Source organism: Macaca thibetana, chromosome 1 (assembly GCF_024542745.1).
Source record: "Macaca thibetana thibetana isolate TM-01 chromosome 1, ASM2454274v1, whole genome shotgun sequence".
NCBI lineage: Eukaryota > Metazoa > Chordata > Mammalia > Primates > Cercopithecidae > Macaca > Macaca thibetana.
The window spans coordinates 23,489,247-23,516,769 of NC_065578.1; the positions used below are offsets into that span (position 1 = coordinate 23,489,247).

The window sequence follows — 27,523 nt, forward strand, 5'->3', positions numbered from 1 at the left end:
AGTGTCACAAGAAAACTAGAGAGGAGTCACAAAGCCTCCTTTACGGTTGAGGAAACAGGCGTGGAGGCTAAGTCGTGAGCCCAAGGGGACACGACTAAGCCGGAGTTCAATCCCCAGTTTAATTCTAAAGCTCTTATCTCTGTCTCCTCCACCCCCTTTCTAGCTCATGGAGGAGGCAAGAAGTGGAGGACATTCCCAGAGAGGGGACAAATCTTGGGGAAAACTCAATAGTCTCAAGGAGCCGCGGTGTGGAGTACGTGGGTGCCCAGATGGGATGGGAGAGGAGGCAGGAGAGAGGTGACGGGGAATGGATTGTAAAGGGCATTGAATACCAGGTGGGGCAGGAGAGTGGGCTTGATTCTATCCATGGAGAGAATCGACCAAGGGTTCTGTGACGCCCTGGCCGTACTGGAATCTCTCCTTCCAGGTCACACTCCCGTGACCGCTCGTCACCTAATTAGGCACCCGCCTGTGACCCGTTCACATCCTTCCAGGCAGGGCTGGGCCTGGAACACGGGGCAACTCACAGCCCAGAGCTTCCTCCTTGTCACGGCCTCCCTCTCAGGCTGTGGTATTTGCTCAGAACCTGAGCCCGGGGGCAGAGAGCACAGAAATATTTATGTCACTGCCAACCCTGCCTCCTGGAGGCCCCTATGAGGCACCTCACAGAGAAGCTCAGTTATGTAACTCGGAGTTGACACAGCAGGAAGGAGAGGGAAACAAGTTCTAGTTATTCCTTTTTCTGTCTTAGATACATTTGGAAACTGGATGGCTTGACATTGCCCTCTCTTCTTCCTCCCTCGCCTTACTGACCTCGGGAACCTCGGTGGTGCTAGATCCATTGCTGATTTTAACCTCGATTCTTGTGTGGCTGGGGGTTTGGGGAGATCTTAGAGGTGGAGGAGGGGAGAGAAAGGAAATGTATTAAAGGGCTGCTTTGTGCCGAACACTGCCAGAGACTTTATATTTATTATTAGTGGTAGTAGTATTAAATAGCAACCCCATGAAGAGGGTCCTGTTATTACCTCCACTTTACAGAAAAGGAGATGTAGGCACAGAGAGGTTAAGTAACTTTCTGAAGGCCAGCCAGCCGAGCCAGGTCAGTTTGGCTATGACCACTACTGGTTCATTTTCAAGCATCTCAAACTGAATCCACAACAAACTAATCCCGTAATAGGGATCCTTTTTGTTGTTGTTGTTAGAGGCAGGGGTCTTGATATATTGCCCAGGCTGGACTCAAACTCCTGGGCTCAAGAGATCCTCCTGCCTCAGCCTTCCAAGTAGCTCTGAATAAGCCTTCTAAGTAGCTAGGACTACCGGCATGTGTCACCATACCCAGCTCATAGTATAGGGGTTCTTGAGAGCCCAGAGCATGGTAGTTTCTTACTGTGGAGGAAGTCCTTCCACAGCTTTAATTCCCAATATGTTTTTTGTTTTGTTTTGTTTCTTTGAAGACTTGCTCTGTCGCCCAATGGTGTGATCTCGGCTCACTGCAACCTCTAGATTCAAGTGATTCTCCCACCTCAGCCTCCTGAGTAGCTGGGATTACAGGCACCTGCCACCATACCCGGCTGATTTTTGTATTTTTAGTAGAGACGGGGTTTCACCATGTTGGCCAGGCCGATCTCAAACTCCTGACCTCAGGTGATCCACCTGCTTCGGCTTCCCAAAGTGCTGGGATTACAGGCATGAGATACCATGCCCGGCCCCAACATATTTCTTGAATCTAGGCTCCACTCTGGCCCTCCCTGGGCACTAGACTTCACTCTGCTGTGACCTTCGGTCTTCCACCCACTCACGAAATCCTACACTTTCCTTCCCTAATGTGCCCGTTCCCACCCCCTCCTCCCCAGACTTCACTTCCCTTGTTCTTCCCAGCTAGACTGGCATTCTTCCCTTCCCACCTCATAAAGTCTCAGTCAAATAATAATAATAACAATGTGCATTGATTGAGCGGCAGCAGTAAAGTGGAGTGGCCAAAAGCATGAACTCTGGCGTATTTGGCCTAAGTTCCACCTAGTTCTGCCGCTTTCACTGGCTGTGTGACCTCAGGATACTTAGTCTCTCTGGGCCTCAGTTTCTCTACCTGTAAAATGGAAATAACGGTACCCACCTCCTAGGGCTGACATGGAATGAAATGAGTTATACAAATAAAAATGTAAACTATACGAATAAAAGCTTATTTATAAAGTGTTCAGAAAAGTGCTTGGCACATAGTAAGTGCTCATTAAATTCTCCTCTTCAAGCCTTCAAAACGTGGAGCAGACTCTGAAGTCAGATTCTTTGGGGTCACGTCCTTCCTCAGTTGGTGACCTTGGACAAGTTACTCAACCTCCTGGGGCCTCAGTTTCCTCACTTAAAAAAATTTTTTTTGAGACAATTTTTCTTGCTCTGTGACCCAGGCTGGAGTACAGTGGCACAATCATGGCTCACTGCAGCCTTGAACTCCTGGGCTCAAGTGATCTCCCACCTCAACCTCTAGATGGGACCACAGGTGTGAGCCACCACGCCTGGCTAATTTTTTTTTTTTTTTTTTTTTTGTAGAGACGGGGTCTCCCTATGTTGCCCAGGCTGCTCTCGAACTCCTGAGCTCAAGCAGTCTGCCCACCTTGGCCGCCCAAACTGCTGGGATTACAGGCGTGAGTCATCATGCCCGACCTAGAAATTTTCACAAACAATACGCTTTTTGCTTAGGGTGGAGAGACACTCAAATAAACATAAAGTAAGTTAGACCCCATCTCTACCAAAAAGAAAAAAGTAAAAATTAGTCGAGTGCAGTGGCGTGCACCTGTAGTTCCAGCTGCTTGGGAGGTGCAGATGAGAGGATCCCTTGAGCTGGGAAAGTCAAGGCTGCAGTGAGCCGTGATTGCACCACTGCACTCCAGCCTGGGCAACAGAGTAAGATCTCACTCAAAAACCAAATACATAAACAAACAAACAAACAAACAAAGTACTTAACAGGGGGCTTAGCACTTAGAACTAAGTACATACAAGCTATTATTATAGTCCTAGGATTCAGATCCAGGTCAGTCTGACCCCACAGCCGAAGAGTTTAATGACCCCATGGTGCCACTCAAATTCCACTGCTCCAGGTGGCCTGCCCTCCCCCAGGCCCCTGCTCAGCACCCTCAGCCTCTGAGCTCACAGCACCTCTTTGTTAGTGTCGCATCTGCTTCCTGGTGATGCAGACCACACATGGGGGAAGGCACATGCCAGGTGCCCTGTGCCCAATCCTTGCTCAGTGCCACAGTCTCTAGCTCCTAATATATGATTAATGGATATTTCCTGAATGAATGAATGTATGAACAAATGAATGAATTGGTGTTGGTAGGGGGAGGGTATGGGTGGTGGACACTTACCACCCAGTCATAATTGCTCCTGGGCGCCTCTGCTATGCCCACCACTGAGCATGGCCTTCATGGTTACAGTCCTATTGGATCCTCATCAAATCCCATTCTGCTTCACACCCAGGGACACTGAGACTTTTCTTGGAGTTCTCAGCGTCCTTGGGTATAAAGCAAAGAGAGAAGGACAGAGTGTGATTTGGTGTTGTCCAATATAATGTGAGCCACATATGTAATTGTAAATGTCCTGGTAGCCACATTAAAAAAGTAAAAAGAGGGCCGGGCACGGTGGCCCAGCACTTTCGGAGGCTGAGGCAGGCAGATCACAGGGTCAGGAGATCGAGACCATCCTGGCTAACACAGTGAAACTTTGTCTCTACTAAAAATACAAAAAATTAGCCAGGTGTGGTGGCGGGTGCCTGTGGTCCCACCTTCTCAGGAGGCTGAGGCAGGAGAATGGCGTGAACCCAGGAGGCAGAGCCTGCAGTGAGCCGAGATGGCGCCACCGCACTCCAGTCTGGGCGACAGAGCGAGACTCCGTCTCAAAAATAATAATAATAAAATAAAATACAAAAATTAGCCAGGCATAGTGGTAGATGGCTACAATCCCAGCTACTTGGGAGGCTGAGGCAGGAGAATCACTTGAACCCAGGAGGCTGGGGTTGCAGTGAGCCGAGATCACGGCATTGCTCTCCAGCCTGGGTGACAGAGCAAGACTCCATCTTAAAAAGAAAGAAAAAAGAAACAGGGTAAATTTTGATATTTTATATAGCTCAGTGTATTCCAAATATGAACATTTCCATATCTAATCAACAGAAAAAAATCATTATATATACATTATATATAATACATATTATATATACGCATTATATATAATACATATATACATATATACGTGTGTGTGTGTGTGTGTGTATTTTTTTTTTTTTCTTTGAGATGGAGTCTCGCTCTGTCACCCAGGCTGGAGTGTGGTGGCACGATCTCAGCTCACTGCCTCTGCCTCCCAGGTTCAAGCGATTCTCCTACCTCAGCCTCCTGAGTAGCTAGGGTAACAGGTGCACACCACCACACCTGGCTAAGTTTTGTATTTTTAGTAGACACGAGGTTTCACCATATTGGCCAGGCTGGTCACAAATTCCTGACCTTAAGTGATCCGCCTGCCTCGGCCTCCCAAATTGTTGGGATTACAGGCGTGAGCCACCAGGCCCAGCAGAAAAAAATTATGAATGAGATGTTTTACATTCTTGTATTTTGTCCTAAATCCTTGTAATCCCATGGGCATTTTGCGCTTAAAATACATTGTAACTCACAGCAGCCACATTTGAGAGGCTCAAATAGCCACGTGTGACCAGGGGCCACCACACTGGACAGCACAGATCTAGATGCTGCCAGGTGGTGAAAGCCTGGCTGAGGACTGGGACTTCATTCACCTTAGCTGATGAGTAGCCACCCAAGGTTGGGGCAGTGGCGAGCATGGTCAGATGTGTTTCTAGAAAGTCCTCTGGGGTGGCTGTACAGCTGATGGATTTTAAGGTGAGAGGGCTTTTCTATCCTCTCCACCGTAGGGTGGATGGATCACACTGAGGGGGTCCCCACTGGGATGTGACTTGGAGGTGGAGATGGGCTCCGCATCCCCAAGAAGGACTCTCCTGTCCAAGGTAAATGTCAGGTCTGAGGCTCCGACCCCCATCAGCCCCTTCTTTCCTGTGCCTCTGACCTGCTCTTTCCCGAGGCAGTCAGTGGTCACTGAATGGTGCAGGTTGGGGCTGAGCCTGGCACCTGCTATGGTTCATGGGTAACAGATATGGTTCTGGGTAGCTCAGTGAGGAAGTGAAGAAGCTGCTAGCCCCGCCTGGCCAAGCTCCCCCTGCCAGGCCAGCTCTGGACACACCAGCCCACAGATGCACACTCGCTTACACACTTGCCCACACACTCACTGCCCCTCCCCACTGCTCAGCCCCCTCCCCCTAGGAGTACACAGGTCCCCTGGAGAGCTCAGCATACCAGCACACCAGCACACCCACCACATCCTTCTCCAGACCTCTTTCCTGCTGATGTTTGCATTTCCTGAACCCCCGGCTCACACTTGCCTCACACGTTCCGCACGTCCTAAAAGTCTCTTCCACTTTTCCTCTGACACGTCAAGGAGCGGGCAGGATGGGTGCTGCCAGGCCCTGGTTTGGGAAGCAGAAAACTGGGTCCCAATCCTGCCCCAGTAGCTCTGTGATTTTGGACGATTTACTCAGTCTCTCAGAGCCTCAGTGACCCTGGGTGTGAAGCAGAATGGAGTTTGATAAGGATCCAATGGGACTGTGAACATGAAGCCTGTGCCCAGTGGTGGGCATGGAAGAGGCGCCCAGAAGGAACAACCATGACTGGGTGGTAAGTGTCCATGCCCTACACCCCAGGTCTAGGAAAGCCAGGCCCTGCTCACACACCTCCACGCCTGTCTACGGGGCAGACCTGGGTCCTCCCAGCCTTCACACTTGAGGTTCTCCCGGGTCCCATCAGCCTTCAGGGACAGGACTCATATCACATTGAAACCAGGCGGTTCGGCTCAAGCACGGACCCCTGAGCTCAGCTCTGTAGAGGGCGAGGCGTCAGTGTCTATGATGGTTAATTTTAGGTATCAACTTGACCGGGGCTGGGCGCAGTGGCTCACGCCTGTAATCTCAGCACTTTGAGAGGCCAAGGTGGTGGATCACGAGGTCAGGAGTTTGAGACCAACCTGGCCAAAATGGCAAAACCCCGTCTTTACTAAAAATACAGAAATTAGCCAGGCATGGCAGTGCGTGCCTGTAATCCTAGCTACTCAGGAGGCTGAGGCAGGAGACTCACTTGAACCTGGGAGGCAGAGGTTGCAGTGAGCGAAGATCGCACCATTGCACTCCAGCATGAGCGACATAGCAAGACTCTGTCCCCCCTGCAAAAAAGAAACGAAAACAAAAACTTGACTGGACTGAGAAACCTAGAAACCAGCCAGGCCTGGCGGCTCACACCTGTAATCTCAGAACTTTGGGAGGCCAAAGTAGGAGGCTCTCTTGAGCCCAGGAGTTCGAGATCAGCCTGGGCAACATAGGAAAACCCCATCTCCACAAAAAATATAATTAAAATTAGAAAAGAAACCTAGAAACCTGGTAAAGCATTATTTTGGGGCGTGTCTGCGATGGTGTTTCCAGAAGAGATGAACGAGCGAGTCTGAGTGAACTAGATAGGGAAGATCTGCTCTCAGTGTGGGTGACACCACGCACTCTGCTGGGGACCCAGAGAGGACAAAAAACAGAAAAAAGGGGGAATGTGTCAGTCTAGCTCCTGGAGCTGGGATACGCTCATCTCCTGTGTTACACAGCAGAACTCTAGGTCCCCCGGCCCTTGGACTCTAGGGCTCACACAGTGGCCCCCAGGTGCTCAAGCCTTCAGCCTGGGACTGAGAGGGTTTTTGTTTGCTTGTTTGTTTGTTCGTTTGTTTTTGAGACGGAGTCTTGCTCTGTTGCCTAGGCTAGAGTGCAGTGGTACAATCTTGGCTCACTGTAATCTCCGTTTCCCGGGTTGAAGTGATTCTCCTGCCTCAGCCTGCTGAGTAGCTGGGATTGCAGGTGCTGCTGAGTAGCTGGGATTGCAGGTGCATGCCACCGTGCCCAGCTAATTTTTGTATTTTTAGTGGAGACAGGGTTTCACCGTGTTGGCCAGGCTGGTCTCGAACTCCTGACCTCAAGTGATCTGCCCACCTCGGCCTCCCAAAGTGCTGGGATTACAGGTGTGAGCCACCGCACCCGGCCAATGGGACTGAGAGTTATATCGTTGGTGTCCCTGGTGCTGAGGCCTTCGGGCTTGGACTGAGCCATGCTCCTTACGTCCCAAGGTCCTCAGCTTGCAGATGGCCTGTCACCGGACTTCTCAGCCTCTGCAATCGCATGAGCCCATTCCCCTAGTAAGTCCCCTCTTCTGCATCTGTATAACCTATTGATCCCGTCTCTCTGGAGAACCCTGACATATACCATGTCCCAGGACTCTGAGCTCTGCAGCAGATTCTTCAGAGACAACATGAGAGGACCAGTAGACATTGGAGACGGTGTCCAGGACAGGTCAGCTCTGAGAGGACCCTGAACCAGCAGTACCAGGACCACTAAGCACAGTAGACAAGGCCCAAAACACATTTTTTTTTTTTTTTTTTTTTGAGATGGAATCTTACTCTGTCGCCCAGGCTGAAGTGCAGTGGCATGATCTTGGTTCACTGCAACCACTGCCTCCCGGGTTCAAGCAATTCTTCCACCTCAACCTCCCAAGTAGCTGGGATTACAGGCACCCACCATCATGCCTGGCTAATTTTTGTATTTTTGTAGAGACATGGTTTTAACATGTTGACCAGGCTGGTCTTGAACTCCTGACCTCAGGTGATCCGCCCACCTTGGCCTCCCAAAGTGCTGGGATTACAGTCATGAGCCACCATGCCTGGCCAAGGCCCATAATACTTTTAAGGGCCCATTATGATGTTTTAATTTCTGGGAGGCGGAGGTTGCAGTGACCCGAGATTGTGCCATTGCACTCCAGCCCGGGCGACAGAGCGAGACTTCATCTCAGATTTTTAAAAAAAAAAAAAAAGATGTTTTAATTTCTTTAAAATCAAGCAGGGGAAAGAACTTTTAGAGCAGAAAAAAAGTTTCAGTTTTTTTCCCTCAGGTTGGAAAAAAAATAAAATTTTTAGAGCCCACGAAAACGGATTGTGCGGGGAGGGCCCCCAGAAGTCACAATGCACCCGGCTGAGTCTTCATTCGTTCAGACAGGTTTGTTGGGCAGGTGCTTTCTGTCAGCTCTTATTTGATCCTTATAATCCAGATGAGAAAATGAGGCTCCTGGAGGGCGAATAATTTGTCTACAACAGTGAGTTTAAAGGTGGCAGAGGCAGAATCTGAACCTAGGTCCATCTGAGTCCAAATCCTTGTCTTCACCAAGCCACACTGGGCATTTGCAAGCTCATCATTGTATTTAACCCAGTCCTCACAGATTAGGAGCAATTGCCCCATTTTAAAACTGAGGAAACTGGCCGGGCATGGTGGCTCACGCCTGTAATCCCAGCACTTTGGGAGGCCGAGGCGGGCAGGTCACCTGAGGTCAGGAGTTCGAGACCAGCCTGACCAACGTTGTGAAACCCCTTCTCTACTAAAAATACAAAATTACCCAGGCGTGGTGGCACATGCCTGTAACTCCAGCTACTAGGAAGGCTGAGGCAGGAGAATCGCTTGAACCCAGGAGGCAGAGGTTGTGATGAGCTGAGATCGCACCATTGCACTCTCAAAAAAAACCAAAAAACACAAAACTGAGCAAACTGAGGCCTGGAGAGGAGAGTGCCTTGCCCATAGTCACTTGGCTAGTTAGTGAAGGAGTCGGAACTAGCTCCCTCATCCTGATCCTCTCTGTACAGCCGCATTGCCCCATCCAGATCTTCTCCTGCCCTCCCTCACTGTCTCCACCCTCCACCCTCGACACTGCCACCCTGCACAGATGGCTCCCCTGCCTGTTCCCCCACCTCCCTTTCTTGGTCCAGTTTCCCAGCCATAGAAAGGCCAGTTAGGTCCGTGCAACATCCACATCCCACTTCCTGACAAAGCTAGGGGCTGGCACTGCTGCTTGAGAGGGTGGGAAGAAAAGACAGGCGGCAGGCCAAGGTGAGAGTGTAGGTTTAAATGACACCGCAGGTCCCCCAGACAAACGCCCCTCTGTATCTCTGGGCCTATTGTGACTGGCCACTGGCCAGCACACACCGCGGGCAGCTTGAACGGCTGGGATTGTTTCCCCAACTCCTGTCCTCTCTGGAGTCCAGTGACTGCCAGGCCCAGGGTTGGCAGGAAAGGGGAGGGGTGTTCCTTCTGGAATGGACGGTGTGGAGGCAAACAAGCCTCGGGGAGGGTGAGGGACCACGTCCTGAACCAAGTGAGAGGCTGGAAGAGTCACAAGGAGGAAGGGGCCGGAGAGGGAGATCCCTGGTCCCCAGCTGTTCACTTTGCAGGAGGGCAAACTGCAGTCCAGACAGAACAAGTGGCCTGCCCGAGGTCACACAGCAAGTAAGTAACAGGGGTGAGACTAGAATCCAGAGCTCCTAACTCCAGCCGAGGGTTCTTGCCCTCCATCTCAGGCCTCTCTTGGAGTTTTCAAGGTGACTGTGTTAAGCAGGTGAGGCAGTGAGCCCCATAGACCAAGACCTTGGGGCTCAAAGAAAGGATGTCATGTAGGGCAGGTGGCTCACACCTGTAATCCCAGCACTTTGGGAGGCCGAGGCAGGTGGATCACCTGAGGTCAGGAGTTCAAGACCAGCCTGGCTAATGTGACGAAACCCTGTCTCTACTGAAAATGCAAAAAAAAAAAAAAAAAAAAAAAAAAAAATTAGCTGGGTGTAGTGGCGGGCGCCTGTAATCCCAGCTCCTCAGGAGGCTGAGGCAGAATCACATGAACCCAGGAGGTAGAGATTCCAGTGAGCCAAGATCGTGCCACTACACTCCAGGCCTGGGCAACAGAGCGAGACTCCGTCTCAAACAAATGAACAAAAAAAAGGATGTCACATGCTAAAATTAAAGAGCACTAGATTTCCTAGAATTTCATATTAAAATGCAGATACTCCCAGAGGATTGTCATCCTTAACTCATTAATAAACACTTTGAGGTTAGCCAAGCCCTTCAATAAGGCAGAGAAAGAGACAGAGAAACAAAAGCGAGGCCACCGAAAGATTCATTAGGGATAAACTCAAATTTTTGGAGTTTGTAAGGCACTGGCCTTGTTTTTCTGTTTTTGTGTGTGTGTGTATTTGTTTGTTGTTGTTGTTTGTTTGTTTTTTGTTTGTAGAGATGGGATCTCACTGTATTGCCCAGGGTGGCCTCCAGCTCCTGGCCTCAAGTGATCCTCCCACCCTGGCCTCCCAAAGTGCTGGGATTACAGGCTTGAACCACCGCGCCTGGCCTGGCCTTGATTCTGGATGTCAACACACCTGGTTCCAAAGAGATTGCTGGCACTCATTTGGATTTGAATTTTTTCCTGCACTTCCATCCCCAGTTTTTTTTTTCTCAGAAGTTTTCAGTTGCCCTGTTCATGGCATAGATATCAACTACATCTACATAGTCTTGCTTTTTGTAGGTGGCAGAAGTAACTCAGAAACCTGAGTTTGAGCTTTTGGGAGACTTAGTGCCTTCCAACAGCAGGGTGGTTGCAAGGAAAGCTTGAGGGAGAGACGCGTGGGCCAGGGAGGGGATCTCACAAGTTGCCTCCCGGCCATGGCTCCTTTAGGGGTGGTTTGGTTCTTGCTACTGCTGTTACCCATTTTGTTTTGAATGAATTAGAAAGGAGGTCTAAAAAAATGCACCAAATAGGCCGGGCGCAATGGCTCCCGCCTGTAATCCCAGCACTTTGGGAGGCCGAGGCGGGTGGATCACTTGAGGCCAGGAGCTGGAGACCAGCCTGGGCAACATAGTGAGACCTTTTGTACTAAAAATACAAAAGTATTAGCCAGGCATGGTGGCATGTGCCTGTAATCCCAGCTACTCAGGAGGCTGAGGCACGAGAACCTGGGAGGCAGAGGTTGCACTGAGCCGAGATCATGCCATTGTACGCCAGCCTATGAGACACTGTCTCAAAAAAAAAAAAGTACCAAATAAATTACCAATGAACCTTCCTCTGTCTATATGCTCCTGGGGGCTTTGCTGGCCCTCCGTCTCCCCATTTGTAGAAGAGAGGGCAATAGACTCAGGAGTTTTCCAACTGGGGTCTCCAGGATCCTGGGACAAGGAGTTGCTTCCTAGAGCCTCCACAGAGGGTGTGTGGTGTGGTGAAGAGAAATTGGGAGTGCGGCGGGAAGGGGGGTAGCTGGAATAGAAATGAGGGGTTTTAATCCCTAAGCCTGTTGGGGGAGGGAGCTTAGTTTTCTTTTTCTTTCTTTTGTTTTTTTTTTTTTGAGACAGGTTCTCACTGTCTCCCAGGTTGGAGTGCAGTGGTGCGATCACAGCTCACTGCATCCTTGACCTCCTGGGCTCAAGTGATCCTCCCATATCAGCCTCCTGAATAGCTGGGACTACAGACACATGCTACCATGCCCAGCTAATTTTTATTTTTTGTAGAGGTTGGGTCCCACTATACTGTTCAAGCTGGCCTCAAACTCCTGGCCTCAAGCAATCCTCCTGCCCCAGCTTCCCAAAGTGCTGGGATTACAGATGAGAGCCACCACACCTGACTGAGTGCTTAGTTTTCTATCATAAATTCATCCCCCGAGCTCCCCAACAGAAGAGAAGAGTAGATCTCCTTTCCATCTAGACAAACACATCAGAAAATCTACAGGTTTCATTTTTAATCTGGCTGACAGAATCTCCCCCACCCCAGTCAGGCTGGTTACCCCCAGACGGTGCCCGGCAGCCCGGACCTCTGCATCTTCTTGCTCCTTCCTGCTGGAGGCTGGAGCCCCTGGTCCCTGGAATCCCTGCCCTTCCATCCCTCCCTCACTTTAGTGGGTGCATCCTCTAGGGGCTTCCTGGGAAAAGGTGCATGGGGCAGGGTGGGTTTTTGTTTTTTGTTTTTTTTTTTAAAGACTTGCATGCCCAAAAGTGTCTTTTCTCATAGCATCCTGTTCTTGTTTTATAGATGTAATATCTTAGCTGTCTGAATATATTGATGTTTTCTTCTGCTCTGTGCATTGTCTCTACTTGCCTTAAATGCCTCCATCTGTTCATTTGTTTTGTTTGCTATCTGTTTGTCATGCTTGGAACTTTTCTCCTCTCAAAGGTCTGTTGATGGTCCTTGGCTATCTGTTCCTATTTAAGAGTAAGACACAGGCTGGGGGTGGTGGCTCATGCCTGTAATCCTAGTGATTTGGGAGGCTGAGGCCAGAGAATCCCTTGAGTCTGGGAGTTCAAGACTAGCCTGTGCAACATAGCAAGACCCATCTCTACAAAACTAAAAATTTAAAAAGTTAGCCAGACATGGTGGTGGGCACCTGTAGTCCCAGCTGCTCAGGAGGCTGCACTTGGGCCCAGGAGTCCAAGGCTGCAGTGAACTATGATTTGCACCACTGCACTCCAGCCTGAGCAACAGAGTGAGACCTTGTTTCAAAAATAAATAAATAAATAAACAAAAACCCATTCAAAACTCTAGGTGAGGTGGGCAGAGCTTGTCAACTAGCAGCCTCTCCATAGGCCGACTAGACAGAACCTGGCCATTGTATTAGAGGATTCTCTAGTCAATCAGTATCTGTAGATCTATTCCCTTTGACTAGTCAGTTTCCCAGAGCCTAGGCTGTGATATTCCCCTTTTCAGCCAGAGATTAGCCTTTGGCAGAGCTAAGCTTCCCAGACAAATGTGCCTATGAATCACCTGGGGTCTGGCCGAGGGGTAGGTTCTGGCCAGCAGGCCTGAGTGGAGCTGAGAGTCTACATTCCCAACAAAGCACCAGAGCTGCCAGTGCTGCTGATCCATGGACCACACTGTGAGGGCCACAGCCTGCAGCAGCACTGCCCAAAATGACTTGACACAATCCTGTGCTGTCCAGCGCAGGAGCCACCAGCCACAGCGGATGCCGGGCAGCTGAAACGTGGCTAATGCGACTGAGGCACTGCATTTTTAATTGTATTTAAGTGGAATTCATTTTTCTTTAACTCGCTGTGGCTATATGTGGCTGTCATGTCGGGCAGTGCAGGTCTACCTCCTCCTGGCTATCTCTGCAGAGGGGCAGAACTCACTCTATTCTGCAGGGTGGAGGAGGCCCACAGTGGTGAGGATGGAGGGAAGGGGTGGAGGGGGGCAGAGTGGAGCTGTGCCTTAACTTTTGTCTTCCTCTTTTTTTCGGGGGGCAGGGGGATGGAGTCTTGCTCTGTCATCCAAGCTGGAGTGCAATGGCGTGATCTGGACTCACTGCAACCTCCGCCTCCCAGGTTCAAGCAATTCTCCTGCCTCAGCCTCCTGAGTAGCTTGGACTACAGGCAGGTGCCACAACACCTGGCTATTTCTTATATTTTTAGTAGAGACGGGGTCTCACCGTGTTTTGTCAAGTTCCAGCCTGGTCTCGAACCCCTGACCTCAGGTGATCCGCCTGTCTCAGCCTCCCAAAGGGCTGGAATGACAGGCGTGAGCCACCGCGCCCAGCCCGTCTTCCTCTTTTTAGCCCCACCTGGCACCCTGACTTTTAGTGATCTCTGTCACCCACTCACTCCTGAGTCCTTGGGGGGTTTCTTCAGTGGAATCAGCTTTAATTGGTTTCCCCAGTCTGTAGGTTTGGGCCTTGGCCTCTTCCAGGCTGTAAGTCATACTCAGTCATTGGCTTTTCCAGCTTTCAAACCTGGACTGGGCTCTCTCCAGTGTGGTTGTTTTCTCTTCTGTTCCCTTTGGCCTTGAGAGTTGATGCCTCTCGATTCTTGATTCCTTTACTGTCATATGTCAGGGGGTTCAGGATGAAGCAGAGATGGATACTCATGCTCCATCTGGTTTGTTTAACCAGCCAGAAGTCCTTTCTTCCTTTCTGCTTTTTTTTTTTTTTTTTTTGTGATGAGGTCTCGCTGTGATGCCCAGGCTGGAGAGCAGTGGCACTATTTTGGCTCACTTCAACCTCCGCTTCCCAGGTTCAAGCGATTCTCCTGCCTCAGCCTCCCAAGTAGCTGAAATTACAGGCACCCACCACTATGTCTGGCTAATTTTTGTATTTTTAGTAGAGATAGAGTTTCACCATTTGACCAGGCTGGTCTCGAACTCCTGGCTTCAAGTAATCCACCTGCCTTGGCCTCACAAAGTGCTGGGATTACAGGCATGAGCCACTGCGACCGGCCCCTGCTTTCTTTTGTTTAAAAGATGTATCCCAAACTTTGTTTATGTCAAGATAAGGCCAACCAGCATTCATCCTTCTGACCTGTAAGTTTCCTGCAGACAGGAAACTCCTTGTGTTCAGTAGCCTAGAGAAACCACCCTAAGTTACTGGACGGCCTCAGAGGAGCCGGGAGAAGTCCAAGGCTCTGCCTGCCTGCGAAAGAGCCCAGCTAACCAACCCAGTGCACTTTCTCTAGTCTGTAAAGGGATTGATGAGGCTCATGGAGGGACAAGACAGCTGAAAGACATGCTTGCAAATCAGAACTGGCCAGGGAGTGCCCTAAAGCAGACAGTCTACTTTAGTAGACATTTACAAGACTAAAGTCCTTACAAGACAAAAGACCTTCTAAGCCCTTGGCAGGGAGGAACTTTAGAAAGGAAGATTTGAGACTGGTTATGAGTTAACTAGGCAAATAAATCCCACAGATGGGATAGAATTTGGGCTGGCAGGGGCTGGGCTGAAGTGGTCCTTCAGGACAAGATGAACTATAGATACCTTTGAAGTTAGGTTGAAAGTAGGTTGGTGCTAAGACTTACATGAAATCAGCTTGCTCAGCAGGGAAGGAATCAGTCCTGCCCAACTGCCTCTTGAGCCCACTCCCTATTCCCCTACCCCAGCTGGCCCGGCGGCTCCAGGACTCTTCCTCTGTCCATCTGTCACAGCCCTTCCCATGCGTGCCCTCCTGATGTGTTGCTGGTGCCTACCACCCCCTGCACACATCGGATCCACCTCAATGCCTCCCACGGTGCTTGGCCTATGTGTCTGCGTGTAAAGGCAGTGTAGACGAAGCAGGAGTGGATTCAAAGCGCAAACCTTGGGATCAGACAGATAAGACTCCAACTCCTATGTAGGAAGCTGAATAATGGCCTCCCAAAGAACATCCTAATCCCCCAAACCTGAGACTATGTTAGTTTACACAGCAAAAGGAACTTTGCAGATGTAATTAAGTTAATGACTTTGAGGTGAGGAGACTATCCTGGATTAGCTGAGTGGGCCTAATGTCATCATAAGGGTCTTTATAATCGGAAGGCAGGAGGGTCAGAGAGAGAGGAGGAGATGTGATGATGGAAGCAGAGATCAGAGAGAGCAAGGTAAGATGATGCTACGCTGCTGGTCTGAAGATGGAGGAAGAAGCCACGAGCCAAGGAATGCAGGCAGTTTGCAGAAGAAGCAAGAAAAGGCCCAGAAATGAATTCTCCCCTAGAGCCTCCAGAAGGAACACAGCTCTGCTAACACTTTGATTTTAGCCCACTATGACCAACTTAAGAATTCTGACCTCTTAAACTGAAAGAAAATTACTGTGTGTTGTTTTAAGCCACTAAATTTGCAATAACTTGTTAGAGCAGCAATAGGAAACGAATAGATCCGAGCTCTGCCATGTGTCAGCACAGATGCCTTGGGCAAGTTTCCTAACCTCTCTGGGCCTCAGCTCCTTTGTCTGTAAAATAGGAATAATATATCTGAGAAAACATATACAAAGTACTTGGCATGGTAACTCACACGTGAGGCACTTGATCAATGGTAGTAATTGTGCTTTTGGTCATCTCCATTATCATCATTATCACCGTTATTGGTTGTTTATCCGCAGATGTGAAAACGGACTGGACATTTTCCTTCTTATCTAGATCTTCTTGGATAGAGAGAATAGGAAACTGTTAAGAGGCAGGCCAAATAGCGCTACTCCAGTGATTCTCAACCAGAGAAAATTTTGTCTGCCAAAGACTTTTGGAAATGCCCTGTAACATTTTTGGTTGTTACAACTGAGGGGATGCTACTGGCATCTAGTGAGCAGAGGCCCAGGATGCTGCGATGCTGCTGAATATCCCATGATGCACAGGACAGCCTCTCACGACAAAGAATTACCTGGCCTGAATGTCAGTAGTACCAAGGATGAGAAACCCTGCCATACTCTGAGGCCTGGCTGTACCTCTTGGGCTCAAAATATCAACAGGTAGAAAGAAAAGTGAGCAGAGAGTAGCCGGGCATGGTGGCTCATGCCTGTAATCCCAGCACTTTGGGAGGCCAAGGCGGATGGATCACCTGAGGTCAGGAGTTCGAGACCAGCCTGGCCAATATGGTGAAATCCCATCTCTACTAAAAATACAAAAAAAATTAGCTGGGCATGGTGGCACACATCTGTAATCCTAGCTACTCAGGAAGCTGAGGCAAGAGAATTGCTTGAACTGGTAGACAGAGGTTGCAGTGAGCTGAGACTGCGCCACTGCATTCCAGCCTAGGTGACAGAGCAAGACTCCATCTTAGAAAAAAAAAAAAGAAAAGAAAAGAAAAGAAAAGTTAGCAGAGTCCTTCCCTAGCAGGGTCGCTGACCCTCAGAGTGTCCCCAGGAATACTGCTTACCTCCTGGGGGCCAGAGTCACCGAGGACAGTTTGGAGTAGGAGATCTGAGTTTGAGACTCACCTCTTCCATTGACCTGCTGTTAGATTTTGGGCAAGCCCCTTAACCTCTCTGAGCCTCCATTTCCTATCAGCACAGTGGAGATGAAAAGACCTGCCTCGTTGTGTGGATTGAATGGGGAAGCATGTGAAAGCACAGTGCCTGGCACTTGGGTAGGGACTGCTTGAGTGCTGGCTTCCTTCCCTCCTGGCCTAGAATATCGAGGTGGCATTATTACCCTCTGACATATTCACTGAGGGACATAAACCCATTAACCCTGTGCCTCCCCCTGCCCCACAGGGACAGTGGGACACCTGGAGATTTACGTGGGAGCTCATATGGAGGTCGAGGCCTTTCAAGAGCTGGGTCCTTGGCTTGAGCCCAAAGACCAAGAGACAGATGGAAGCCACAGGTCACATTCTAGCTCTCAGTCAATCTCCACCACAATGTCCACGGGTCTCTTCCTCCCACCGACATCTGGCACTGTGTGTGCCACACTTTTGGCACAAGCAAAATAAGCCTTGTGACCACTTTCAGCTGGGGTTTCTATTTATAACTCTTAGCACATACAGCTTATCATATCTGCAGGTCTTGGGTTAGAAGCTCCGGGAGTCCCCTTTCCTTACAATGCAGGCCACAAAAATCAGAACAAAGGACATCTGAGCCACCGTTTGTCAGGGTGGGTCTTACTTCACAGGTGTGGTGGGCCTGAAGCCCAGACTTCCAGAGCCACAGGCTGCGGCTTTTGCCCTTTGACTGCAGTATGACATTGATCGGGCACCTTTCTGTGGTCAGTGCTGGGCTGGGCATGGAGTGGGCGGTGGGGGTGGGGTTGATGTCCAGTACATGTGATTGAAGAAAAGATTCTGAAAGGAAACAATTCCTTTTCTCATCCTTTTGGTCTGAGTTCCTCAGGACGTAATCCCCTCGGCCCCTCTGGTTTTTTGGTTTTTATTTTATTTATTTGTGTATTGTTCTTTGGTTTAAAACAGACCCACGGCCCTCTTTGAGTCTTCTCAGTCCTATGCGCAGGGTGAGCGCTGGTTGAATGGATGGGAGGACAGATGGACAGAAGAACGGGTGGAAGGACTGTGTGCCCAGTGAGTGGGTGGGTGGGTGAGTGGGTGAGTGGGTGGGGGCATGAGTGAATGGCAGGATGAAAGAATGGATGGGTAAATGCAGCAGAAAATGTGCTTCCAACTACAAGGAACACATGTTCAGTATGTGATTGCATATGGCCTCCAATTCGGGGGAGCACTCGGCAGAATTCCTACCCCAACTTTGGGAGCTGTGATACACAGAGCCATGAACAGACAGGGCAGATGGGGTGGGGAGCTTATGATAAGGGACCAAACAGGAATGGAGGGTGAAGGAAGTGGCCATGCAGGATTCAGGTGGCTCGGGTGACTATGCACCCTACAGAGTGCTTGGAAGTTCATTCCCGGGTTTCCTTTCTTGTGCACTGCTGTTGCCAAATCAAAGCCCCTGCATGGAATCTGCCTTGGTCTGTTCCAGTCTCGAGTGCCTTCTAGGAAGGATCGCTGCCTTCCAGAGCGACCTGCTCACGCTGACTTCCCTCTCCTCACATCCCCTGAGTCCATATCTACAAAGAAGAATAAGCTTTTGGAAGCCACTGGTTCTTGAGTAAAGCTATGAACAGTTCCATATAACAGAATCACTGGTTGGAAAAGCCCTTAGAGATGATCTCCAAACTGGGCAATTTTACAGGCAGGAAAACCAAGGTCCAGGGAAGGAAGAGGACTTTCCAGGATCAGGTAGCAAGTGAGTGACAAGGGAAATCCTGGTCTTCTGAGTCTCAGGTTATGAATCCACAGCTTGCTCTTCCCCTGTCCAGCCACAGCCCCTGTGCCCCACTGGTCCCATCAGGACTCTCTGGGGGAGATCTCACTATTTCCTCTGTCTCTGCTCTCAGTGGAGATGGAGAGGAAGATCAGGTCCTTCAGAGGTCCTGGTGAATCCCTGCTCAGATCCCCTCCTTGGGACACCAGGCTTCATGGTCTGACTCCCTGACCTCCCTGTTTATACCTAAGTTTGACCAAGTGCAGCCCAAAACTTGACCAGACAGAGAACGGGCATTCAAGCTCCAAAGAGACAGAGCAGGGAGAACACAGACTGGAGTCAGGGAGAGGTGAAGAGAGGCCCGGAACTGGCATGAGCACGCCAGGCACTCTGTTGAGCAGTTATGGTATCTCATTTATCCTCACAACCCCACGAGTTAGGGGGTGTTATCCCTGTTTTACAAATGAAAGAGCGGCTCAGTTTATCAAGCTGGTCAGTGATGAGGCAAAGGTGAAAATCCAGGTCTACCCAACCCCAAAGTCCTTGCTGGATCATGAGCCTCTAGCCAATGTGCTGTGTCACAGCACTGTCATTTCAGCCATCCAGGAGGAGCTGAAATGTCTCTCCTGAGGGTCCAAATCAACAAGGTCAAGGCTAACAGGGATCAATGCAAAGTCCTGATTGTCAAAAAGTCATTTGCACAAATGCAGAATGGAGTCCTGGTGACAGGACAGCAGACCATCATGATATTGTCATCATGAGACTGTTACTGCCACTCTCTTTCCACTTGGCAGTTTATAAAGCCCCTTCACAGCTGGGCGCGGTGGCTCGCACATGTAATCCCAGCACTTTGGGAGGCTGAGGTGGGCAGATCACAAGGTCAGGAGTTCGAGACCAGTCTGGCTAAGATGGTGAAACCTCGTCCCTACTAAAAATGCAAAAATTAGCCGGGTGTGGTGGCAGGTGCCCATACTCCCAGCTACTCGGGAGGCTGAGGCAGAAGAATCACTTGAACCCAGGAGGCGGAGGTTGCAGTGAGCTGAGATCGTCCCACTGTATTCCAGCCCGGGCAACAGAGTGAGACTCCATCTCAAAAAAAAAAAAAAAAAAAAAAAAAAAAAAAAAAATCCCCTTCACTTGGTGATCTTGGGGCTTTGGCCATTAACGAGCGTAAGGATAAGTGTGAAAAAGAGTAGGGGGGTGTCTTTCAGTAGGTGGATAGGAGCAGTGTGCTGTGGCTGCCTATAAGGCCAATGAGCTATTTGTTTTTATCAATCCAGGGCAATATCAATAGATACCGTCTACAGCACTGTGCTGAATATATGACATGTTTCATATCATTTAATTCTCACAACACTGTGGAATTGTGACTATTATAATTCCTATTTCACAGACCAGAAAACTAAGAGGTGAAGAAAGTTGGCCAAGGTCACACAGCTAGTAAATAGCAGAATTCAGGCTCACATCTGATAAGCATCAAGAAACCTGTCATTCTGAACATGTCAGCACCCCTCTGGAGTCATGTGTCCAGTTTTGGGGTCGTTCTTAGGGGAGTCCTTGACACAGAGGAATGAGGAACCCATGAGGGACACCATCACTCGAAGACTTGTTTGAAGAAGCTGAGAATATTTACCCCAGAGAAGAAAATCATCAGAGAACATACAATTGCTGTTTTCAAGGGCAGAAAGCTCCTCTGCTTAAAAACAGATTGGCTTCACAGGATGTTTACCAACCTGCAGCCAACTACTATCGCCACCTATTGGTGGGAGGTAACATTGATGTGGTGATACCGCCTACCCTAACTGCTCTGTTCCAACCGGCAAAGTTTGAATTGAGCCTTTCATATACAAAGGTCAAAGGTGCTTTTCTTTTCTTTTCTTTTCTTTTCTTTTCTTTTCTTTTCTTTTCTTTTCTTTTTCTTTTCTTTTCTTTTCTTTCCTTGTCTTTTCTTTTTTATTTTCTTTTCTTTTATTTACAGGGTTTCACTCTGTAGCCTAGGCTGGAGTGCAGTGGCGTGATCTTGGCTCACTGCAGCCTCTGCCTCCCAGGCTCAAGCAATCCTCCAGCCTCAGCCTCCCAAGTAGCTGTGACTACAGCTGCACACTACTATGCCCAGCTAATCTTTGTATTTTTGTAGAGAAGAGGTTTCACCATGTTGTCCAGGCTAGTCTCGAACTCCTGGGCTCAAGCAATCCACCCACCTCGGCCTCCCAAAATGCTGGGATTATAGATGTAAGCCATCACTCCCCACCACAAAAGTGCTCTTAATCCTGACAGGTTTTCACTGAGAAGAGGTAGCAGGTTTACCTTTGTGGGGAGATAATTGGCACCAATAAGTAAAAATTACAAGGTGCCAATATGAAGGTCAATTTTCTTTTTCTTTTATTTTTTATTTTTATTTTTGTAGGAGTTTAGGAGCGGGGGTTTAATAGGCAAAAGAAAGAGAAAGAAACAGAAAGGAAAACAGCTCTGTCTTTAGTGAGAAAGATGGGACTTCTGAGAGGAAAAGACTCAATTTTCTTTTTCTTTTAATTTTTTGAAATGGTATCTTGCTCTGTCACCCAGGCTGAAGTGCAGTGGCTCGATCATGGCTCACTGCAGCCTCAAACTCCTGGGCTCAAGCGAATCTCCCACCTCAGCCTCCCGAGTGGCTATGATGACAGGTTCACATCACCACACCTGGACTGAAGGTCAATTTTCTGACCATTAAAACATCCCAATATCTCCAGGAGCTGCTTGGGAGTAGTGAGCCACTTAAGTGGAGGAGATCAAGTCCTGCTAAGTCGCCCCTCTCTCAGGAGATTGGGAGAAATCAATCCCAATGTTTTGGTGGGTCGAGGGCTTTCGTGGGTTACCTGCTCTGAGTTACAGGTGGCCGTTTGAGGAGCGGTCTGCCAGGGTGGGTAGTCTCTCTATTGTCTTATCCAGGGAGGAACTTGTAAGCCAGGCCAGAGGAGGAGGGGGTACCCCTAGGGCAAAGCTTCAGGGGAGATATTTTGGACAGGTAGGGTCGACAGCATTTATCTTCCAGATTCGGCTCTTAGACTTGGTCAAGAGCTAGTCAGAGAAGGATGGATCCGTGAATAAATGGTTATGACCCGCCATCACTTTCCAAACTCACCTCCCACACAGGCCTTTGTAAACAACCCAAGAAAACAACAGGTCCCTTGTAGATTCCGTAAATGTGATCGAGGCTCTGCTGAAGCCAGAGGCTCACAGTGTGGCTAAGGGCAGGAGTAGTTGGGTAGGAGTCACGGTCAGGGTCAGGGGCCTGGGACAAGGGCCCTCGTCTGTCTGCTGAACCCTGGCCTGTGTGGGTTTTTTCATCAAAGCCCCACATTGATCCAGGTGGCCCTGGATGCTGGGCCACCTGTGCCTTGTGGATTTGCTAGGAGGGTTTTTTTTTTTTTTGAGACAGAGTCTTGCTCTATCGCCCAGGCTGGAGTGCAGTGGCTCAAGCTCGGCTCACTGCAAGCTCCGCCTCCTGGGTTCAGGCCATTCTCCTGCCTCAGCCTCCCGAGTAGCTGTGACTACAGGCACCCGCCACCACGCCCAGCTAATTTTTTGTATTTTTAGTAGAGACGGGGTTTCACCATGTTAAGCAGGATGGTCTTGATCTCCTGACCTCGCGATCCGCCCACCTCGGCCTCCCAAAGTGCTGGGATTACAGGCGTGAGCCACCACGCCCGGCCGCTAGGAGGGTTTTTGAAGAAGGAACTGTGAAATTGAACAGACCCTGGCTTGAATCCTGGCATGGTTTTCATATCAGCCATGTGAAGTTAAGGCAGTTGCTTCTCTGCTGCGAGCCTCAGATTCCTCATCTGCAGAATGGGCAAAGTGCCTGTGCCCTCCTTACTGGATCGGTATGAGGATTAAGTGAGCTCTCCATCATAAAGCGCCGAGTGCAGTGCCTGACACATAGTGCATTATTATTATGATTAAATTAGCCTCTCTCAGTGAAGACGGGCCTTCCTCTCCCTGTCCTCTCCCTGTTTTCTATGGCCGTGGCCCTTAGTCTTAAGGATGTTTGATACTGAAGTGCCCCTGCTGGTTCTCACTTGGTTAACAACTGTGCTGGGGCCCCACACATGAAAACACCCACATCCTTGGCCGTGGCTGTGCTACCACCCTCCCTCCCACCTTCTCTGATGCAGCAGGCACACAGAGGCAATTGAAAGCCCTCAGTTCCGAGATGAGGCGAGATATGCTCTGAGATTCCTCACTGTTCTCTGAGAGAGAAGAGTAACTGGGCCCATCCAAAAGACAGTCTGCACCTGGAACTCAGCACCCAGGAGGTCACCCCTGCAGGACCTGTAAAAGAGCCTGTGTCCTGGTGGCCTTAGGTGGCTGCATTACTGGTCAGTGTGTGTATGTGTGTGCATGTGTGTGCATCCCTGTATTCCTGCAGTGAACCAGTCACAGACCCCACTAGTGTGTGTCACAGACAGGGTGGGGCAGTAGGAAGGATGCAGATGTTGCTGTTTGCAACACCCAGGTTCACAAACCAGCTCTGTAGCGCTGGGGCTACATAAGCGTGGAGAGTTAGCTTTATGTATTTATGTATTTATGTATTTATTTATTTATTTCTGAGACAGAGTCTCGCTTTGTCGCCCAGGCTAGAGTGCAGTGGCGCGATCTCAGCTCACTGCAACCTCTGCCTCCTGGGTTTAAGCGATTCTCCTGACTCAGCCTCCCTCAAGAGTAGCTGGGATTACAGGCACCTGCCATCACGCCCGGCTAATTTTCCATGTTGTCCAGGCTGGTGTCAAACTCCTGACTTCAAGTGATCTGCCCACCTTGGCCTCCCAAAGTGCTGGGATTACAGGTGTGAGCCACTGCACCTGGCCGAGAGTTAGCTTTATATGATCAAGTCTCAGGGTCTTCATTTGAGAGAAGAGGAAAGGAAAACTTATCTGATATGGCATTTTGCTAGTTAAATAAGGGCATGGACAGAAACTATCTGGAGCAAGGTCTTGGACCATGGCAAACACTCAGATGGTGGCTTCTGTCATTTTTGTGCGTGTTGGTTTCACGGTGAATATGTCCATGGGTCTGGGTTGGCCAGTGATTGTTCCATGTCTCTCTCACTAAGCAAACCTTGATCCGCAGCCATCTATTTGCATCTCTTTTCTGTTTTTAAAGGAATTGTATGAAAGCCTCACTGGTGAGTCTTCTTAGCTTGATATTGGTGAGGCTAGAAGGAGAAAGTTTAGGGAAATACGTACTAATACCCTTCACAGGCTGAGGCAGGGCCAGCATCTCCCCTTGACAGTAGAGGTGGGCAGTGCTGGGTGGGAAAGGCTTTCATTCCAAATTCTCATATTTGTCTGTGCTTTTAAAATTTTATTTTATTTATTTAGTTTTAGAGACAGGGTCTTGCTCTGTCACCCAGGCTGGAATGCAATGGTGCCATCATGGCTTATTGCAGTCTCAAACTCCTGGGCTCAACGGATCCTCCCTCCTCAGCCTCCCAAGTAGTGGGGACTACAGGCACACACCACCACCAGGCTGGCTAATTTGTGCTTATTTTTACAGAAAGAATGTTTCCTTGTTTTCAGCTCCAGATCCCCCTGTCTCTAAGTTAGTTCAGCAAATATTTACTAATATTCACTATAATACTTACAGCCACCATTTAGTGAGCATTTGAAAACACTTTCCATACCCCACTGCTCACTCTCGGCTCCCTTAGGGAAAGGGAGAGGCAGTTCGTTTTATGGGTGAGCAAATGAAGCTGGGAGAAATGCAGTGACTCATTCCAGCCCTTGCACGGCGAAGGAGAGAAGACCCAGACACTTTATCTGAGGAAGGTAGAAGGATATGAGAAAGAACAAGAAATAGTCTCTATCCTCAAGGACCTGACAATGAAATGCAGCATTAATGGCAGACAAAGCGGTGGACACATGCCCCGGTGGTGTTTCTTTGCAGGGCGCTGCTGTGGGAGGGTAGGGGACAGAATCGCTATTTCTGTCTGAGTGGGAGTCTTCCTTGGGGGGCGACTGGGGACTGGGCTGTGTTTTTTGTTTTTTTTTTTTGAGATGGAGTCCCGCTCTGTTGCCCAGGCTGGAGTGCGGTGGCGCGATCTTGGCTCACTACAACCTCCACCTCCTGGGTTTAAGCGATTCTCCTGCCTCCCAAGTAGCTGGGACTATAGACGTGCGCCACCATAAGCAGCTAGTTTTTGTATTTTTAGTAGAGATGCGGTTTCACCACGTTGGCCAGGGTGGCCTGGATCTTCTGACCTCAAGTAATCCGCCCACCTCCGCCTCCCAGAGTGCTGAGATTACAGGCATGAGTCACCGTGTCTGGCCTGGGCTGCGTCTTCGAGGCTATATTCTTTTTCTTGGGGAGCAATAGAGCATGGCCAGCCTGAGCCTGTTTCAGGTGTTGGGAGACAGGAAGCCCAGGCAGGGAGACAGAGTGGCAGGAGTGGGGAGGTCAGGCAGAGTCACACGGGGTTCCTAGTGGGAGCCTGAGTATGGGAGTCCGGAGGGTCTGGTCTTGGGAAGGAGGGGTAGATAAGAGCTAGGGAGTGTTAGGCAGGGCCCCGGATTAAGGGAGTGCAGATAAGGTAGAGGCAGAGCCCACCCTATAGATTAACAGAGCCAGGCCACAGAGGCCATTCTGACCCTCTGAAGCCCCCAGGGCAGGCCACTGCCACCAGAGCCCTGAGCTGGGGTGCAGATGGCCTGACCCTAGTGTGTGTGTTTCAAGGGGGGTGCTGACCCCTGCTTCCATCAGAGCTGGGAGAGCAGGAAAGCTGCAGCCCATAGATAAGGACTCTGTGGAGAGATCTTGGGTGAGGACTGGGGAGGCCAATGCCTGGGGCAGCCAGCCCAGAGGCAGCAAAAACCAAGTATGATGGGGGAAGAGGCAGTGCCGTGTTGTCACAGCAGTTTGGCAGAGGATGGTGTGAGTAGCTGAGATGCTAAAAACAGAGGGTAGAATCAGCCTGTGAAGGGCTTTCACTACCAGATATTGAAGTGTTGACAGGGGGAAATGATTGTTTTCTGAGCCCCAGAATCATATGATCAAACCTATTGTCTGTCATGCTCACTAGAATGTAAGCTTCCCAAGGCAAGGAGTTCACTGTGTATTCCCAGCACTGAGCACAGCATCAGTTACTTAGTAGGTGCCAGGTTGATATTTAATAGATGTGTTTCATAGATATGTACAGCCACAATATATACAATGTTTATGGATATATATATGTTATGTAGTAAGCATTTTAAAACTGTGATAAGAATACACACTAATGATCAAGGGAGTGGTTACTTTGGGGAAGAGAGGAAATAGGATTGAGATAGAATACAAAAGGGATTTCAGCTATGTCTGATTTTTTTTTCTTATAAAGAAGAACTGGGACCAGGCGCGGTGGCTCACGCCTGTAATCTCAACACTTTGGGAGGCTGAGGTGGGTGGATCACTTGAGGTCAGGAGTTTGAGACCAGCCTGGCCAACATGGTGAAATCTCGTACTACTAAAAATACAAAACAGCTGGATGTGGTGGGCGCTTGTAATCCCAGCTATTCGGGAGACTGAGGCAGGAGAATCACTTGAACCCAGGAGACAGAGGTTGCAGTGAGCTGAGATTGTGCCACTGCACTTCAGCCTGGGTGACATGGTGAAATTCTGCCTCAAAAAAAAAAAAAAAGAAGAAGAACTGGGCTGGGCATGGGAGATCATGCTTGTAATCCCAGCACTTTGGGAGACCAAGGCTGGAGGATCACTTTGAGTCCAGGAGTTTGAGACCAGCCTGGGCAACATAATAACACCTAGCTTCTACAAAAAAAAAGTTTTTTTAATTAGCCAGGCATGGTGGTGAATGCCTGTAGTCCCAGCTACTCAGGAGGCTGAGGTGGGAGGATTACTTGAGCCTGGGAGGTTGAGGCTGCAGTGAGCTATGATCACATCACTGCATTCCAGCGGGGGCAACAGAGTAAGACTCCGTCTCAGATAAATAAATAAATACATAGAAAAACGGAAGAAAACATGACTGTAAACATCTGTTAAATGTGAGTGGTCAGTACATGGGCTCCTGTAATATTTGTCTTCATAATTTAAAAAACATTTCTTACTTTTAAAAAGAAAATAAATGTATGCACCATTTTAAAAAAATGTCCAGAATATCTCTTTCTCCAGTAGATGGCTGTGTTGAGGCCTATGGTTTCTTAAGATTACAAACAAGTCTAGGCAATTCTCTTGAGGTAGACCCTTTGTGGGCTTCCAAATTGTCAGCAGCTGGAGTCAAAGTGCCACTCTAAAATAATGAAGCTAAGCTTGGTTTGCTTCCTTATATTCTTGACGCCTATAGTTCAGAGTGATTATTTATTTATTTATTTTTATTTTTATTTTGAGACAGAGTCACTCTGTCACCCAGGTTGGAGTGCTGTGGCGCAATCTCTGCTCACTGCAACCTCTGCCTCCCACGTTCAAGTGATCCTCCTGCCTCAGCCTCCCGAGTAGCTGGGATTACAGGCACCCACCAACGTGCCTGGCTAATTTTTGTATTTTTGGTAGAGATGGAGTTTCACCACGTTGACCAGGATGGTCTCAAACTCCTGACCTCAGGTGATCTTCCCACCTCAGCCTCCCAAAGTGCTGAGATTACTGGCATGAGCCACCATGCCAGGCCCAGAGTGATTATTTATAATATCATTGTGCTTAGATTATGGTTCTTAGTGGAGGATCTCAACACTTCTTTCCAGTGGTGACATCATACTAACTGTGTAAGTCCTGGCTCACCCCTCAAATGTAACATTGTAGCCTTGTGCATTTTGATTCTTAGTGGCCTCAGGGTAAAAAAAAAAAAATACATTGTACACTCAGAGAGTGAGTCCAAGCTCCACCTCCTACTTGTAGGACCGGTTGATTCACTCAACCACCTTGAGTCCCAGCTTGCTCAATAGAAGGGGTAGATGACGGCTACTTCTCAGTGACTGAGAGGATTAAATCAGATAATATAGTGTGTGGAGTCTCCTGAGACAGAGCCTGGTACATGGTAGATTCCCAAACTGCATTAATTGTCTTCCGATTGAAGGCTTTGTACAATCCAGGCTTTGTTCTCTTTCCCCTTACACCCCAACCATGCCCATTTTTCAAGGCGTATTCGACTGTGTCTCTCCCATGAAATTGTTCCTCACAGCCCAATGGCTC

At 49.1% G+C, this 27,523-nt stretch overlaps 1 protein-coding gene across 2 annotated transcripts in view; it reads left to right on the forward strand.

Annotated features, from left to right (window-relative positions):
• NCMAP (non-compact myelin associated protein) overlaps positions 1-27,523 on the forward strand; it is a 50,915-nt gene that overhangs the window by 11,271 nt on the left and 12,121 nt on the right. The window contains exon 1 of one of the 2 annotated variants that reach the window (XM_050793637.1): positions 22,548-22,728. The exons of the other annotated variant lie outside the window; for it this stretch is intronic. The gene's annotated coding sequence lies outside the window, so the exon portion shown is untranslated. Of the gene's footprint in view, positions 1-22,547; positions 22,729-27,523 lie in introns of those variants that run through there. 2 annotated transcript variants of the gene reach the window in all.